The sequence below is a fragment of the Vidua chalybeata genome, chromosome 31 (assembly GCF_026979565.1).
Source record: "Vidua chalybeata isolate OUT-0048 chromosome 31, bVidCha1 merged haplotype, whole genome shotgun sequence".
Classification (NCBI taxonomy): domain Eukaryota; kingdom Metazoa; phylum Chordata; class Aves; order Passeriformes; family Viduidae; genus Vidua; species Vidua chalybeata.
This window is the reverse complement of record NC_071560.1, coordinates 903060-917164: the sequence shown is the minus strand read 5'-3', so window position 1 is coordinate 917164 and position 14105 is coordinate 903060. Positions and strand designations below refer to the sequence as shown.

General features: G+C 52.2%; 1 pseudogene; it reads right to left on the bottom strand.

Moving 5' to 3' along the window:
* Nucleotides 1-61: 61 nt before the first annotated feature.
* LOC128801787 (class II histocompatibility antigen, B-L beta chain-like) lies at nucleotides 62-3366 on the bottom strand (annotated as a pseudogene).
* Nucleotides 3367-14105: the final 10739 nt, after the last annotated feature.

Sequence of the window (14105 nt, the reverse complement as noted above, 5' to 3'; positions counted from 1 at the left end):
TCTCTCCATCGTGGACAACCCCTGTTGTGGGTGATCCCCGTTGGGTGGGGGGAAGGTGTTGGAGGGAGTTCTTTCCCTTCTCCTTGTGCTGCTGTGGTTTGGTTGGTGATAAATCCCCTCCGTGTGCCCGGGCTGGGTCTGTTGTCCCCGTGCCGGTGCTCGGGGCGGGATCTCTCCCGTTGCTTGTCTCCAGTCCCGGGCCTCTCCTCAGCCAATGAGAGAATGCGATGGACAAGAGTCAGCCAATCCGAGAGAGCGAGGCTGATGACTCACCAGTTGCCGGGCAGACCCGCAGCAGGCAGTGTTCCCCACCTGGACCCCACCCTCCGTGCCCAGTCCCGGCCCCGCCGTGGGGTCCCCCCAAGTCCCTCCCCACTGCCCCCCATAACCGGGACTGGGCTTAACTGGGAAGCTTTACTGGGAAGACTGGGAGCAGGCGGGCAGGGGCAGAGTGACAGCAGGGCTGGGGGGAGACACGACCCCCCCCCAAATCATCGTGGGGACGGAGCGGGGAGTCCCGGCCGGGCCCGAGGCCACAGGGAGGGGCTGTGGCTGCCTGCTGCTCAGGAGCTGTGTGGGCAGAGAAAAGGGGGTGACAGCGGGCTGGGGCCCCGGGGGGAGCACACACGCTCTGGGGGAGGGGGGACACGACCCCCGGGACCCCCCTGACCTTCTTGCACAGGCAGAAGCTGAGCCCCAGTGCCAGGAAGACAAAGCCCAACTCTGAGTCCCCGATCCCTGTGGGCATCTTGCTGTGGGCAGCATCCCGTGGCATCTCTGGGGCGTCTGCAGGGGTCAGGACCCCCAAAACCTTTCACGGACACCCCAAGCCCCTCCAAGCATTCTCCTGGTCACCCCCATCCCTCCTAGGACCCCCTGAAACCTCCCCCCGATCCCTTCCCAACCTCCCCAGGACCCACCAAAGCCTTTCCCATCCCTCTCAGTATCCCACAACCCCCTTCCAGTTGTCCCCTACAGCCCCAGGACCCCCAAACCCTCTCCCAGTCCCCTCCCAGCCCCACCAGGACTCACCCAGACCCCTCCCAGTCTCTTCCCAGCACAACCAACCTCATCCCAGGCCTCCCTTAGCCATCCCCAATCTCCTTCCAGCCCCTTTAGGCTCACTCAAATCACTCCCAATTACGCCCAGCACCCCCAAACTCCCTCCCAGTGTCCACCAGGACCCCCCAGAAACCCCATCCCACCCTCCTCAGTATCCTTCAAACCCCTTCTTAGCCTTTCCAAACCCCCAAGCCACTCTCCCAGTTGAAACCAGGCTCTCTCCAACTCCCTCCCAGTTGCTCCCAGCATATCCCAGTGGCTCTGGCAGCGCCCCCAATTCCTCCCCTGTACCCCAGTGCTGACTCAGGGGGTGCTCCAGGCTGACGTGCTCCACCTGGCAGCTGCAGGTGAGCCCGCACGAGGAGGGGTTTCCAGCAGCACCAGGAGCTGGTAGGTCTAGTCCTTGTTGGGGACCATGTCGGTGGCCACCACAGAGAGCTCCTGCTGGCCCTGGAGCCACCTCAGCTGGGTGTGGGCAGGGTAGAAATCCCTCAGGGAGCAGCCCCGGCTGGGAACTCGAGGGCACCAGCGAGATGGATACGCTGGGGGGCACTGGGAGAGTTTGGGGACAGACTGGGATCAGCTGGGGGGAACTGGGAGAGAGAGGGGAGGGGTGGGGTGGCCTTGGGAGGGACTGGGAATGGACTGGGAGGGAGTGGGGTGGCACTCAGAGCAATGGGAGGGGATGGGGGGGCACTGGGAGAGAGGGTGGAGGTCTAGGAGTGAACTGGGAATGAACTGGGAATGGACTGGTAGGGACTGGGGCGGCACTGGGAGGAACTGGGAATGAAGTGCGCGGTACTGGGAGGCCGAGTCCAGAGCGAGGCACTCGGCGCCTGGCAACTGATGAGTCATCAGAGACACGCGCTCTGATTGGCTGAGAGGCGGCAGCACCACGCTGGGATGAGATGGACAGCCGGGAGGCACTGGGATGTGGATATTCTCAGCTCAGTCAGAGAGAAAGAGAAAGGTTTTCCAACCAGGCGAGAGCCTGGGAAGCAGTTGGGAAAGAATGTAAATAATTCTCTAATCTATCTTGTTCTTCACATTGTTTATAGATATGTTCTGCTACTGTGCGTCATTCACTGCACACCAATGGTGTGAGATGTTTTTACGACCAATGAAATTAGTCCGCACGATATTCTCTATATATAGAGTGGTGCATTTGAAATAAATCGGAGTTCATTCGCTTTGCCTTCTAACTTGGAGTCTTTCATTCCCGTCCTGCTCAACGGTGACACTGGCAGAGACTGGGATGGACTGGGAGAGCCACGGGGGGCAGTGGCAGGGACAGAAGGTCTCGGGGATGGGCACAAGGAGGGCTGAGGGCTCTGGGGCAATTCCCAGGGAGGTTTTGAGGACCTCCATGGTCATTGCCAGGGCAGGGCCCGAGGGGACGCGCTCTGCCCCCTGCTCTCCTCGGTGCTCCAGGATGAACGGGCTGAGATACTCGTAGTTGTACCAGCGGAGCCAGTCCACCGCAGTCCTTTTTTGCTCCATAACATGTGGGTCGCTGTTCCAATACCTGGCTGCTGTCTCCCCATAGGGAGTGAACCCCAAAAAGTGCCCCACGTCGCAGTTGAACATCGCGTACTGCTCCCGACTGTACATGAACCTCCTCGGGTACCTCACCTTCTCCGTGCCGTTAATGAAGTGACACTCAGACTTTCCCATGTACTGGAACACCACTGTGTGTGCAGGACACGGGTCAGGCGGTGCTCCCCAGCACCCCCAGAGCTTCGGGATCTACTCCAGATCCCCACTCCACACCCCCTGTGCCCCAGGGCTGCCATGGATCCCTCCTGCCCACGCTGCCACTTTCTCTTTCCCATCCTTCCCCCATTTCCCCTTCCACATCCTCTCCCCTCCCACCTCCAGCGTCTGCCCAGATAGGTTTTGGGGTCCCATTTACTCCTTTTCCTCTTTCCCAACCTTCTAAACACAATTTCCCAAAAGCCCAGCCGCCCCTCCCGCTCAGTTTTGTGATCCTACCCTCCCCTTTTCCTCACTTTCCCACCCTCTCCCACCCCTTTCTCACCTGCCTCCGATCCTCAGCCCCTCCCGCTCTTCCTTTCGGGGTCCCCTCCTCCTCCCCCCGCAATTTCGGGCTCCCACCGCCCCCTTTTCCCCCTTCTCCCCCCTGTCCCACCGCCTCCCGCCCCCCCCCCCCCCCGCTCACCCGAGAGCTCCGCGCCCGCAGCCGGGGGGCTCCCAGCACCACCAGTACGGCCCCAGCTGCCGCCACTCGCCCCATGGCCAGCGCCGGGCAGGGGCCGCCAGCCCCAAAGCGGCCGCGCTGCGCTGGGAGCACCAGTCCGGAGCAGCGCGGGCTCAGCAGCGCCGCGCGCTCTCATTGGCTCCGAGCACTTTTGGGTACCGATTTCCGAGGCTCTGCCACACAACAGATGACTCATCAAACCTTCGCGCTCTCATTGGATGCGGTGCGTTTTGGCTGTGTTTTGATTGGCTGAGGGGTTTCTGGGACGCTGCAGCCCCGGGTGGGGCTTTTCCAGGGAGGGGGAGCCTTGGGGCGCTGGGCAGGTGGGAGCTCAGGTGTGCCCAGAAATGTGTGCCCAGGTGCGCGGGGTCTCAGGGGTGCCCGTGGCGAGGGGTGGCGCTGGCCCGATGCCAGGCACCCCCCGGAGCCACTTTGTCCCTGCCCCCCGCAGCCGCACAGGGACAGAAAATGGAACCGAGGGTTCCTGGCTGGGGACAAGGAGCGGGAGAAATCCCTCAGCAAATCCGGCACGGGCACAACAACCCGACCTGGGCACAGGGAGGGAATTTATTACCAACCAAACCACAGCAGCACAAGGAGAGGGGAAAGAAATCTCTCCAACACCTTCCCCTCACCCAACGGGGATCACCCAGAATGGGGTCACCAGGGCTCTGCCCAACGGGGATCACTGGGGATCCAACGCGGATCCTCCCACGAGGGATGGAGCTGGAGCAGTGCACGGAGCTCTTCCTGCACTCGGGACACTCACAAGGCCTCTCCCTGGTGTGGAAGTGCTGCTGAGTGATGATCTCTGAATTCCACCTGAAGCTCTTCTGACATTCCAAGCACTCGTAGGGCTGTTCCCCAGTGAGGATCTGTTCTGGTTTGAAAGCAAAACCAGTGAGAGACTCCAATTCAGAAATACAATTTATTGGGAAAAGAAAAAAGAAGACAAAAATACATGCAATGATACAAAAGGAAGACCACTGACAAAGTCAGAATACAACCTGACACCCCTTTGGCCAGCATGCTGGTAGCAGTCCAAATTGGAGTGGCAGATGTGGTTGCTGTGTCTTTCTCGGAAACCTGTGGAAAGGCTGCTTTTCTGTCTAGAAATCCCTGGATTTATCCAGGTGGGAATGCCTAGCTTCTCTCCCTGGGCGGAGCATCTCACAATGGGCTGATGTTATTTTGAGTCACAAGGTGTGTCCTTAATCACCTGTTAAACAGAACTGGCTCCTGGAGAGTGTTATCTCTGAGTCATGTGGCAAGACATTGATGGGCCCATTAACAGGAGATAAGGAAAACTGTCCAGATGCAACTGCTACTGGGATGGTAATAGGAAACATCTTGGTGCTCAGTCTTGGACACACCCCCACAGATTTGCCCGTTTGTTTTAAAAGACGAAGGAGGAAACCATCCTCTGCTACCATCTGTCACAGTGTGCTGTATTGTGCTGGGCAGCGACAGCAGGGGCGCGACCTTCCCCAGAGAGCTCTGCTCTTCCCAGTTACCACTTTGTCCGGCACAGGAACAGGTAACGACAACACGGGACTTGGGGTAAAACTGGATGGATTTATTAGGTCCACGACCTGGAACCCCAAGACAAAAGTTAGGGGGTCTGCAGAGGTTTTTATAGGGGGAGTGGTATAGTGAAGCAGGGACTTCATATAAACTTGGAAAGCTGGACAGGACCAACACAGATCCAAACCAATGTGGTTAATCATACATTCTCCCTTTATTGTTTATAACATGGCAGTTTATATACACTTCAATATAGTTTACAATTGTGAGCACACTCTCATTGGCAAGCAAACATTCTTTGTCTTTCTCTTAAGGTGGTTAAAGTTTCACACTGCAGACCTATACTAATTCACACCCAGAAAGGCCATTACACTGTGGTTACACCTTAACATAATTTCTAACTGCGCCACAGGCTAATTCTAACTGCGTCAGAGGCTTCAAGGCCTCACCAAGGCCCGTATCTGAGGCCTAGGCTGGGGTAGCTCAACCTTCACTCTAAATATGAATCGTGTCCTCTCTCTCTCAGAAATTCTGCTACAATTCCCTCTTTTTCTTTTTGAGCTACCCAGATTGCCTTAAAGGCACGGTTAGTCATTTTCTGCATGCACTGTAGTAAACAAGGTATAAAAACTAACATAATTATAATAAGAAGAAAAAGTACAATACTAAAATGAACTAAATCTTTGACCCAACAAACAGAACCTAAAGAGTTGAGGCAGTTAGCAAACAGAGAGTCTACAATGACAAGTTTCTTCATGTTGTTCTTCAGTTGCGTTAACTGTTTGTAAATTGATTGAGAGTGGTCAGATAAATTCATGCAACACATGCCTTCAAATTCTTCACACCCATGCCCTTGTGCTAAAAGAAGGAAGTCAGTGGCGGCTCTGTTTTGCAGAACCACATGACAAATGCTATCTACATATGTGGCAAGCTCACTTAACATTTTAGATGTAATATTAATTTGCTTTCCTGTCCAGCAGGCCAGGGTTTTCAATTGTGTGAGAGCTTGTGCTGCAGCAACTCCTGGGGAGAAAATTGAGGCTAGTATTACAGATGTGCGCCTCCATAATGATACTTGACCTTTACAATTGGGGTCTAGTTGGAGAGCACTCCGTCTGGCTCGTCAAGGCTTCTGAGGCAATCCTAGAACCTGATGAATGGTGGGAGCAAACAGGGTTAATTTACCAACATAACATGGGCCTCCCATAGCTTTTTGAGGCACTGCAGACCAGGCTCGATCCCCACAAATGAGGAAAATTCCTGGTGGCAGTTTTCTTGCGGCACTTTTTGATGGTATCACGGATTGTGTCCAATTGTTACAATATTCTGAGTAGTTCTAATACAATGAAGATCTGGGAGACAACGAAGTGTTGTCATCTGTTGGCTGTCTTTCTTTTTGTGCTGGTTTTGTAACATGAGGTCCAAATATCAAACAGTAATTTCCTGGGACAGAACCTAAAAGATCGAATTCTTGAGGGTTGACATTAATAACTTTAAGATTTTGCACAACTGCAACAGCTTGCACTCCCAGACCACTTTTTGGACTTATTTTGGCCTGAGTCCAAGCTTTGAACTCTGCCATGGAACTCAGTGGGACTCTAATTAAACAAGTACGAAAAGGATTGGACGGTGTGGTTAACGACACGCAGAATGAATCTTGCCCAGTTTGTTTGGCCCAAGTCATCCACATGTTTTGTCTCTTGTCAATGTCAAGCGTTCCAAATACTTGAGTTACTAAACACTACTTAATAGAAACACTCTGACCCACCACATATTTCTCATGTTCTTGGTTGCCCTGTTTAACATGAAAGGAACAAACTTAATTCTAAATAGAAACTATAACTTATGATAAACTTAATGTTACGCTTATGATCATTTAACTTATTTTCCTGTACTCTACAAAGTTGATTTTCATCAGAACTAGATTTGTCACAGGATGTTCCAGGTAAATTTTTGTCATCAATGTTGTTATCACTGTTGGCTGGTATCTCTGCCTGTGGGCACGCACGTGTAAATCTGTTTGGCACCCAGGCTGGACCAGTACCTATGAAAAAACCTAAAGTCCACAATTTTCTGTGGGTGAAACACAAATCTTTGTACAGTCTACATCTGTGCATCTTCTTTTCCGCTTGTGGAGAGGTCAGTTGGTAAAGTTCCACATTCTTCACTGAAATCTACCTAGACTCAGCACCTGTTAAAACACAAACAAAAACCCAATGCCCCCACAGGGACTGGAGGATTCTTTCTCAATTCTGTTCTGTAAAATTGCATAGAGAAATGGAAGATAACAACATAAGTTGTTATTGTTGACATTCTTTGGTTATTAACATGAGAAAACATCAAGAGCAAAACAATGCTTGTAGTAAAGAAACTAACAGCAAATAAAAATCAATCAGACAATACACAATCAATATCACATATATAATCACACAATTACCAAGCACTACAACAACGACAACTGAACTGAATTGTCGCCCCAGATTCTGCAGCAGCTGATAAACCTTAAAACAACAGAGATTTGGAGAAATCACATCTGCATTCATGAGTGGCAGTGCATTACTTTTCTCGGCCCCGGTCGGCTCCCGAGCACCCGGCTCTTGTTGGGGCCAGGGCTTGCCGCTACTTCCGGGCACTTCTGCTGCGCGCCCCCAGGGTGGGCTGGCCACGCGTTGCTGTCGGCGCGAGGGAAGAAACTAAAAGGCAGGGAAAACGTCCAAATCCGTCCGCGCGACGGCTGAATGCTTTATTGGCCGCAAGAACCGCAATGGAGAAGCCGCAGCCTGCTCCCAGCCTGGCTTGGACAAATCTGGCGGCGAGGCTGGGGAGCTGCGGAAGGATAGAGGGGAAGGGAGAGGGGAGGACGGGAGCTCTCCACCCAATGAACAGAGACACCATGGCTGTGATGTGTGCCACAGCGACCAATGGGAACATGACTGAGGCGGACATGGGGTTTTGGGGCCAGTGGAATCGTGGGAATGGGGTGACAAGCATGGAATTCTCAAGAGTTGGCAGGGAGTGGTTACAAGAGTGACCGGGGCAAACTCCAATGGCAGGCAGCCTGGAGCTAGTTACTGCAGTGGGGCGGAAAACCCGGGGGATGCACAAGGGTATATAGAACTGGCAAACTTAACAAAGATCAGAATCCCTTATCTGAACCCAAACTCAGGATGCAACATCTCCCTGCTTTAAAATATATAAAAAAGACAGTTGCTTTGACTTGGATTCTCGCGTGGTGGCCTCTTCTTCCAGCTTCTTCTGCTGCTGCGACTGCTGGTGACTGCTTTGCAGATGGAGAGAGTCTGGAGATGATGCTGGAGCTGGTTTTTCCCTGGGTGCTTGGGGATAGGGGAACTGGGGCAACAACTTTATTACAACCAAATGGACTGGGGACATAACTGGACTGAGGTAGTTGTATGGAGAGTGCCATTTAGGGGGATGTTGAGTCCCTTTCCTCTCTGTGGCGCCTGCGATTGGATGCAACCCCTTGGTTGGTGGGATCATTGGTTGCATCCACTGGCACTGCATCGCTTTGACTCACAGACTGTCCTGGAATGTAAGGTTTGACATCCCTCCTGGGGATCCACCTGACTCCTGAAGGCGTGGATATGCAGGCATATCCCTGTCCCCAGGTCAAAAGTGGGAATGGACCCTGGATTTCTTTAGAGTCCGGATCCCTCACTAACACTGGAGGCCTCTCTTCCAGTTGGAGCTCCTGACGTTGTTTGAAATGTCTCAGGGCTGGCGGATCTGGTCTGTCAAAAGAGCAGTTTAGGAAATTGATGGGAAACAATGCCTTGCAGAGCCTCTCGTGCGGTGACAGCACTCACACATCCCTCCGCTGCTTCCGGAGGACCTGCTTCAGCATCTAGTGTGTTCTTTCTATTATGGCCTGGCCGGTGGGGGAGTGAGGAATCTGGGTCTTATGTTGGACCCCTCCATTCCTGCAGGAAGTTACTGAGCACCCTGGAAGTATAAGCTGTTGTTTACTGACCATTGTCAGTTTTAATTGCCACCCTAAGGTGGCAAAGGCATGTATGAGGTGTTTTCTCATGTCTGAGGCCCTTTCCCCTATGTGGGCTGAGGCAAAAACTGCCCCCGAGAAGGTGTCCACAGTTACATGGACATTCTTGAGCTTACCGAACTCAGGGACCTTGGTGACATCCATTTGCCACACCTCACAACTGCGGAGACCTCTGGGATTCACACCTGCTCCCAGTGTTGGTAAAGCTGCCTCCTGACAGTTGGGGCACGAGGCCACAATTTCCCTGGCTTGGTCACGCCACAGATTAAACTGGCATACCAACCCCGGATGGAACTGCTGATGGAACTGCTGATGGCTCAGCCTGGCCTGCTCGACTATACTTGGCTGGCCTCCGAGCTGTACTGGGGCTGCCAGGGCGTCTGCTCTGCGGTTCCCCTCAGCAATAAAGCCTGGGAGATCCATGCGTGATCTCACATGCACCACATACAAGGGATGCTCACAGCTAGAAACCAGGTGTACCAATTTTGTGAGCAACCTGAAGATGACCTGATTCGGGACCTCTTTGATGACTGCATGTTATGCTCTAGACACTGCTCCTGCTACATACACAGAATCTGTTACCAGATTGAAAGGTTGATCGGATTTCTCAAAAGCCCTCAGGACAGCATCCAACTCAGCTGCTTGTGGGGAACCTTCCACTACTTTAACATCAGATTCCCACAGCTGAGTCTCTGGGTCCCTCCAAGTCACCACTGACTTGTGGGACTTCCCTGACCCATCAGTGAACACTGTTAGTGCTCTAAGTGGCTTTTTACTTTGTAATTCTTTTGGTAACAATTTGAACTCTGTATTGAACAGATGATGGCCAGGATGTCCAATTTGAATTTGGCCTGAGAAGCTGTCTAGGGCAAACTGCAAATTCTCATTTTGCCTTAAAAGATGTTCGAATGTCTCCTTGGCCATTTTCCCCGTGGATGTTTTGATGGGGAGGTGGATACATGTGAAGTCACAGCCAGCTAGTACTTGCAGACGAGCCCTGGCCCGTATTATCAGCTGCGCCATCAGCTCTTGTGGCCTGGTGATACTTTTGGACTGTCTGTGGCCAAGGAACACCCACTCTATTATCAAGAGGGGGTCCTGTTGGCCCTTGTCCCACTGGAATATCATACTGTATAAATGGGGTAACTCACCGAGGATGATGAAGCAGAAAGGCAGCCCTGGTTGACAGCGATCGGCTTGCCTGCTCGCTATGGTGGTCTGGACATTGTCAATGCGGCTCTGGCCTCCCGGGTCAGGACTCTCGGGGAACTTAAACCCTCATCCCCCTCCCTTTCTGCTAATAAGTCAAAAAGGGGATAGTTCCCTCGTGGTGAGTCTCAGCCATGGCCTGATCCAATTTAATGATCTGCACAAGCGCTGGATGTCATTCAGCATCTTGGGGTTGTTGCTTATCTGAATTTGTTGAGGCCTGATTGTTCGATTATTAATTTCCAGGCCCAGGTACTTCCACGGTGGCAGCAACTGTACCTTCACTTTTTGCAACTCAAATCCAGCTGCCGACAAGGCCCTAACAGTGTCCTCCAGAGCTGCTTGCAGGACCTCGCTGTCAGGGGTACAAATCAGCACGTCACCCATGTAGTGATAGAAAATACAGGATGTCCACTTGGCACGCATGGGGGACAGAACCCTGGCGACATACCAGTGGCATATAGTGGGGGAACATTTAAGACCCTGAGGTAGTACAGTCCAGTGGACGCGCTTCATGGGGGTTTCTCTGTTGATGGAGGGTACAGAGAAAGCAAAACGGGGAGCATCATCTGGATGGAGTGGGATTTGAAAGAAGCAATCCTAAATATCAATCACAGCCAAATTATAATTTTGGGGTAGCATCGATGAAGATGGCATACCTGGTTGGAGAGAGCCCATATCATCTACTGCTTCATTAATTTTTCTTAAATCGTGGAGGAGTCGCCACCTGTCCTTCCCCAGTTTTTTAATTACAAACACCGGCGAGTTCCAGGGGCTGTTTGTTTCTACTATGTGACCCTTTGCCAATTCTTCCGCCTGAGTTTCTGTTTACTCAGCAGCCACTGCTCCACCCAGACAGGCTTATCTGTGAGCCATGTTAATTTCTGAGTGGGGCGCTCCTCAGTGGCCACACCTAAAAATGCTGGGGGGCTGGAAATTCCAATTTGGTCCCCCACTGAACCATGGTGTCTCTTCCCCATAATGTGAATTTGTAATCGACCACGAACGGACGTATTGAGGCCAGCAGCCTGTTTTTGGACGATATTATTGGATTGCCTCGCAGGCTGTGGCCTGCCTAGTGCTAAGAATGGAGGGCCACGCTCTGCAGCTCCCAGTGTGATGGTCACTTGTGTGGTGGGATGACCGTCATGTCTGCCCCATGTCCAACATCCCCTGAAGATATGCATAACGCCCCTCGCACTTGAGTTTACACCCCACGAGTTTTTCCTCTCCCAACTTCCCAGTGTAAAAGACTGAGAGTTCCAAGTCATTGCACAGAGCACGAGGAATAGGAATTGCCTGTGCAATAACTTGGCCCTTTGGTAGGAAGAGGGGGGGTTGGACACAGTGTGCTGCGAGATAGAAGAGCCTCAGATTAAGGATGGAAATCACCGGAGGAACCTCTATCTCTAGTGGGCTGCTTTTTGTGTCTCCAACTATGAGGTACCTGCAGTTCAGAAGGTCTTCTTTCCTCCTGGTTTCACAGTGGCAGATGTGCAATAGAAGCTCTGCCTCCGCTATGAAGAATTGCCAGCCTCGGAATGGAAGTGGACAGAATTGGTGAGTCGGAGCCGATAAGGCTCCCTGATGTCAGTGGTTGAGAGGCAGCCGCTCGCAGATGGAACTAGATGGTGAATCACGGCTCCTCACGCGGCACCACGACTTGCCTCATTTTTATCAACACGCGAGGCAAGTGCGTGTTCATTCCCTAGTTAGTTTTTTGAAATGGTGGGGTTTCCATCCCCGCTCCCTCCTCTCGCAGCCCTGGGCGGTGCAGTCTTTAGAAGTGGGCAGCGATCCTGAAAGTGTCCTTCCTGATGGCAGTGGAAGCACCGGCATGTGGATGGAAATCACCTTGGCACTGAGTTCCTTGGAGGAGCAGCAGCTGATGCAACCATCTTGTCTCTTGGTCTCTTTGGGGCTTCCTCCTCCATCAGGTGTGCTTTCAGGGTGCACTCCTCAATGATCTGGTCAAGGGTCGGCGGTGGTGAGGCTGGCAGTGACAGGATGATTCTTTTGCACATTGCATTAGCGTTCATGTGCACCACTTCTAGGACCAGTCCGTCTCGGTGCTCAGGTCTCTCCACCCGTCTTTTGACTGCTGGCCGGACTCTGTCTATGAAATCTACAAAAGGCTCTGCAACACCTTGTTTAATTGCAGTATAGGACATCACTGGATCCTTGGTGGGCATGCCCAGGAATGCACGCTCTGCTGCACCCCTGTGCCGAGCCGTGGGGGCTTTTAGCCACTCGGCACAAAGCTCGGATAGCTGGTACATCTGAGGGTCCACCAGAAGAACGGGAGGGACACTCGGGCTGCTGAAATCCTGCTCGTTTATTGAAGGGTCGCAGAAGGGGCAAACAGGGAGACGACGAAGCAGAAGGGAGGCAGATTCTGAGAGCCCCGAAGGACGGGGTGAGGATTCTTTTACTGCGTAGGGGTAGGAGGGTTTAGCATTCGAGGGTACAATCGGGAGAAGGCTAAAGGGAGGGGAAATATAACATTAACCAGTGGGGAAAAGGGAAAGGAGTGTTCTTGGTGGAAGAACCAAAGGGAAAACGTGGAACAGAGAAGATTCTAGGCTAAGGGGCAGACTTGAACAATAACTGACAGGACAGGGGGAGGGTACAATTCTCTTACAAAAGGGGGTGGAGAACTCATACAACTGCTGTTTTCCATGGCAACCCTAGACTGACTTCCCCAACCCGTCCTCCTACATCTCCCCCGTTTTTATTTATTAAATAAGCACTTCCCAACGTTTTAAGCAACATACGTCTAAACAAAAATAAAGCAACCGAGATAATGAACATTATCAGAAAGCTCCAAAAGAGTCCCTTGAGGATGATAGCAACCCACCCTGGGACACCCCATTGAGATAGCAGTTTATTCACAGGATCTACAGTCGAGGTCTCAGTCTTGAGGTCGTCAACTTGCTCTTGGATCCGCTGGATATTAGCTTGGATGGATGTGCTCTTTGATGCCAGATTGAAGCAGCACATTCCTTCAAAGTCCTCACAGCCGTGGCCATGGGCGAGCAGTAAGAAGTCAATAGCAGCCCTATTTTGCAGTGTGGCGTGCTGGGTGACTTCTTCGTCCGCTAGCAAGTCGGACAGAGCAGCGGATGTGGCGTTGGCCTGCTTACTGAGCCAACACTCGAGGTGAGAAAGCTCACCGAGGGCCTTTGCTACGGCATACCACGGTAAAAATATGGATACCGCGACCCTCTTCGTCTTTCCCCAATTGTAAATTTTTGAATCACAATTTTTGTCGAATTGGTTATAGGATCTCTTTTTGCGAGCCAATTTATTTTCATTTTTCCAATTTAAAATTTGGGTTTTGTTCGGTGTCAGTGTGGTAAGCTGCCCAAGGCTGCAGGGGCCTCCCTGGATTTGGGAGGGAATCCCTGCCCACACCCTGTCGCCACAGATGAGAAAAACCCCCCTGGGGATCACCCTGGGAACTGAGGAGGACCTAGATACGATGTTCGAGGTGTAATTACACCAATTTGCTGCATGGTATCTCCGATCGTGGGGAGATACATCGTGTCTTTTTACTTCTTGGGTACCAGCGGGGTGGAGTTTAGCCATTTGATCCCAGTCTTTCTGGGAGAGCTGGTACCTAAACCTGACACAATATGTTGCCTGAGAGGAGCCCAATAGGTCCAATTCTTGGGGCTCCTGTGGTGCATGTGGCAGAATCCTCGTCCACTCATCCCAGGTGTCCACAGGATTAGGTTTTTTTCCTGCATATGGATAGTCGTTTGGCGACAGGGGGACTCCTACCAGGCACGTGGATAACGGATTGTCCACACTTCCCATGGCCATGCAGAAGTTGTCCTGCTTCAAGGACTTTGCCAGTGTGACCCATATGTTTTCTCTCAGCTGTGGGACTATCCAGCTCCTGACTGGTGACAGCCAGATGATGGCGATCAGGAGCATCAGATGTTTCAGAGGTGTCCTCAAGGCGGTAGTCATCCTCAGCGTCTTGTGATAAAAGAAAGCATAACTTGAATGATAAATTTTCCTCAGTGGTCCCTCCCCAACCTCCCCCGTTTTTATTTATTAAATAAG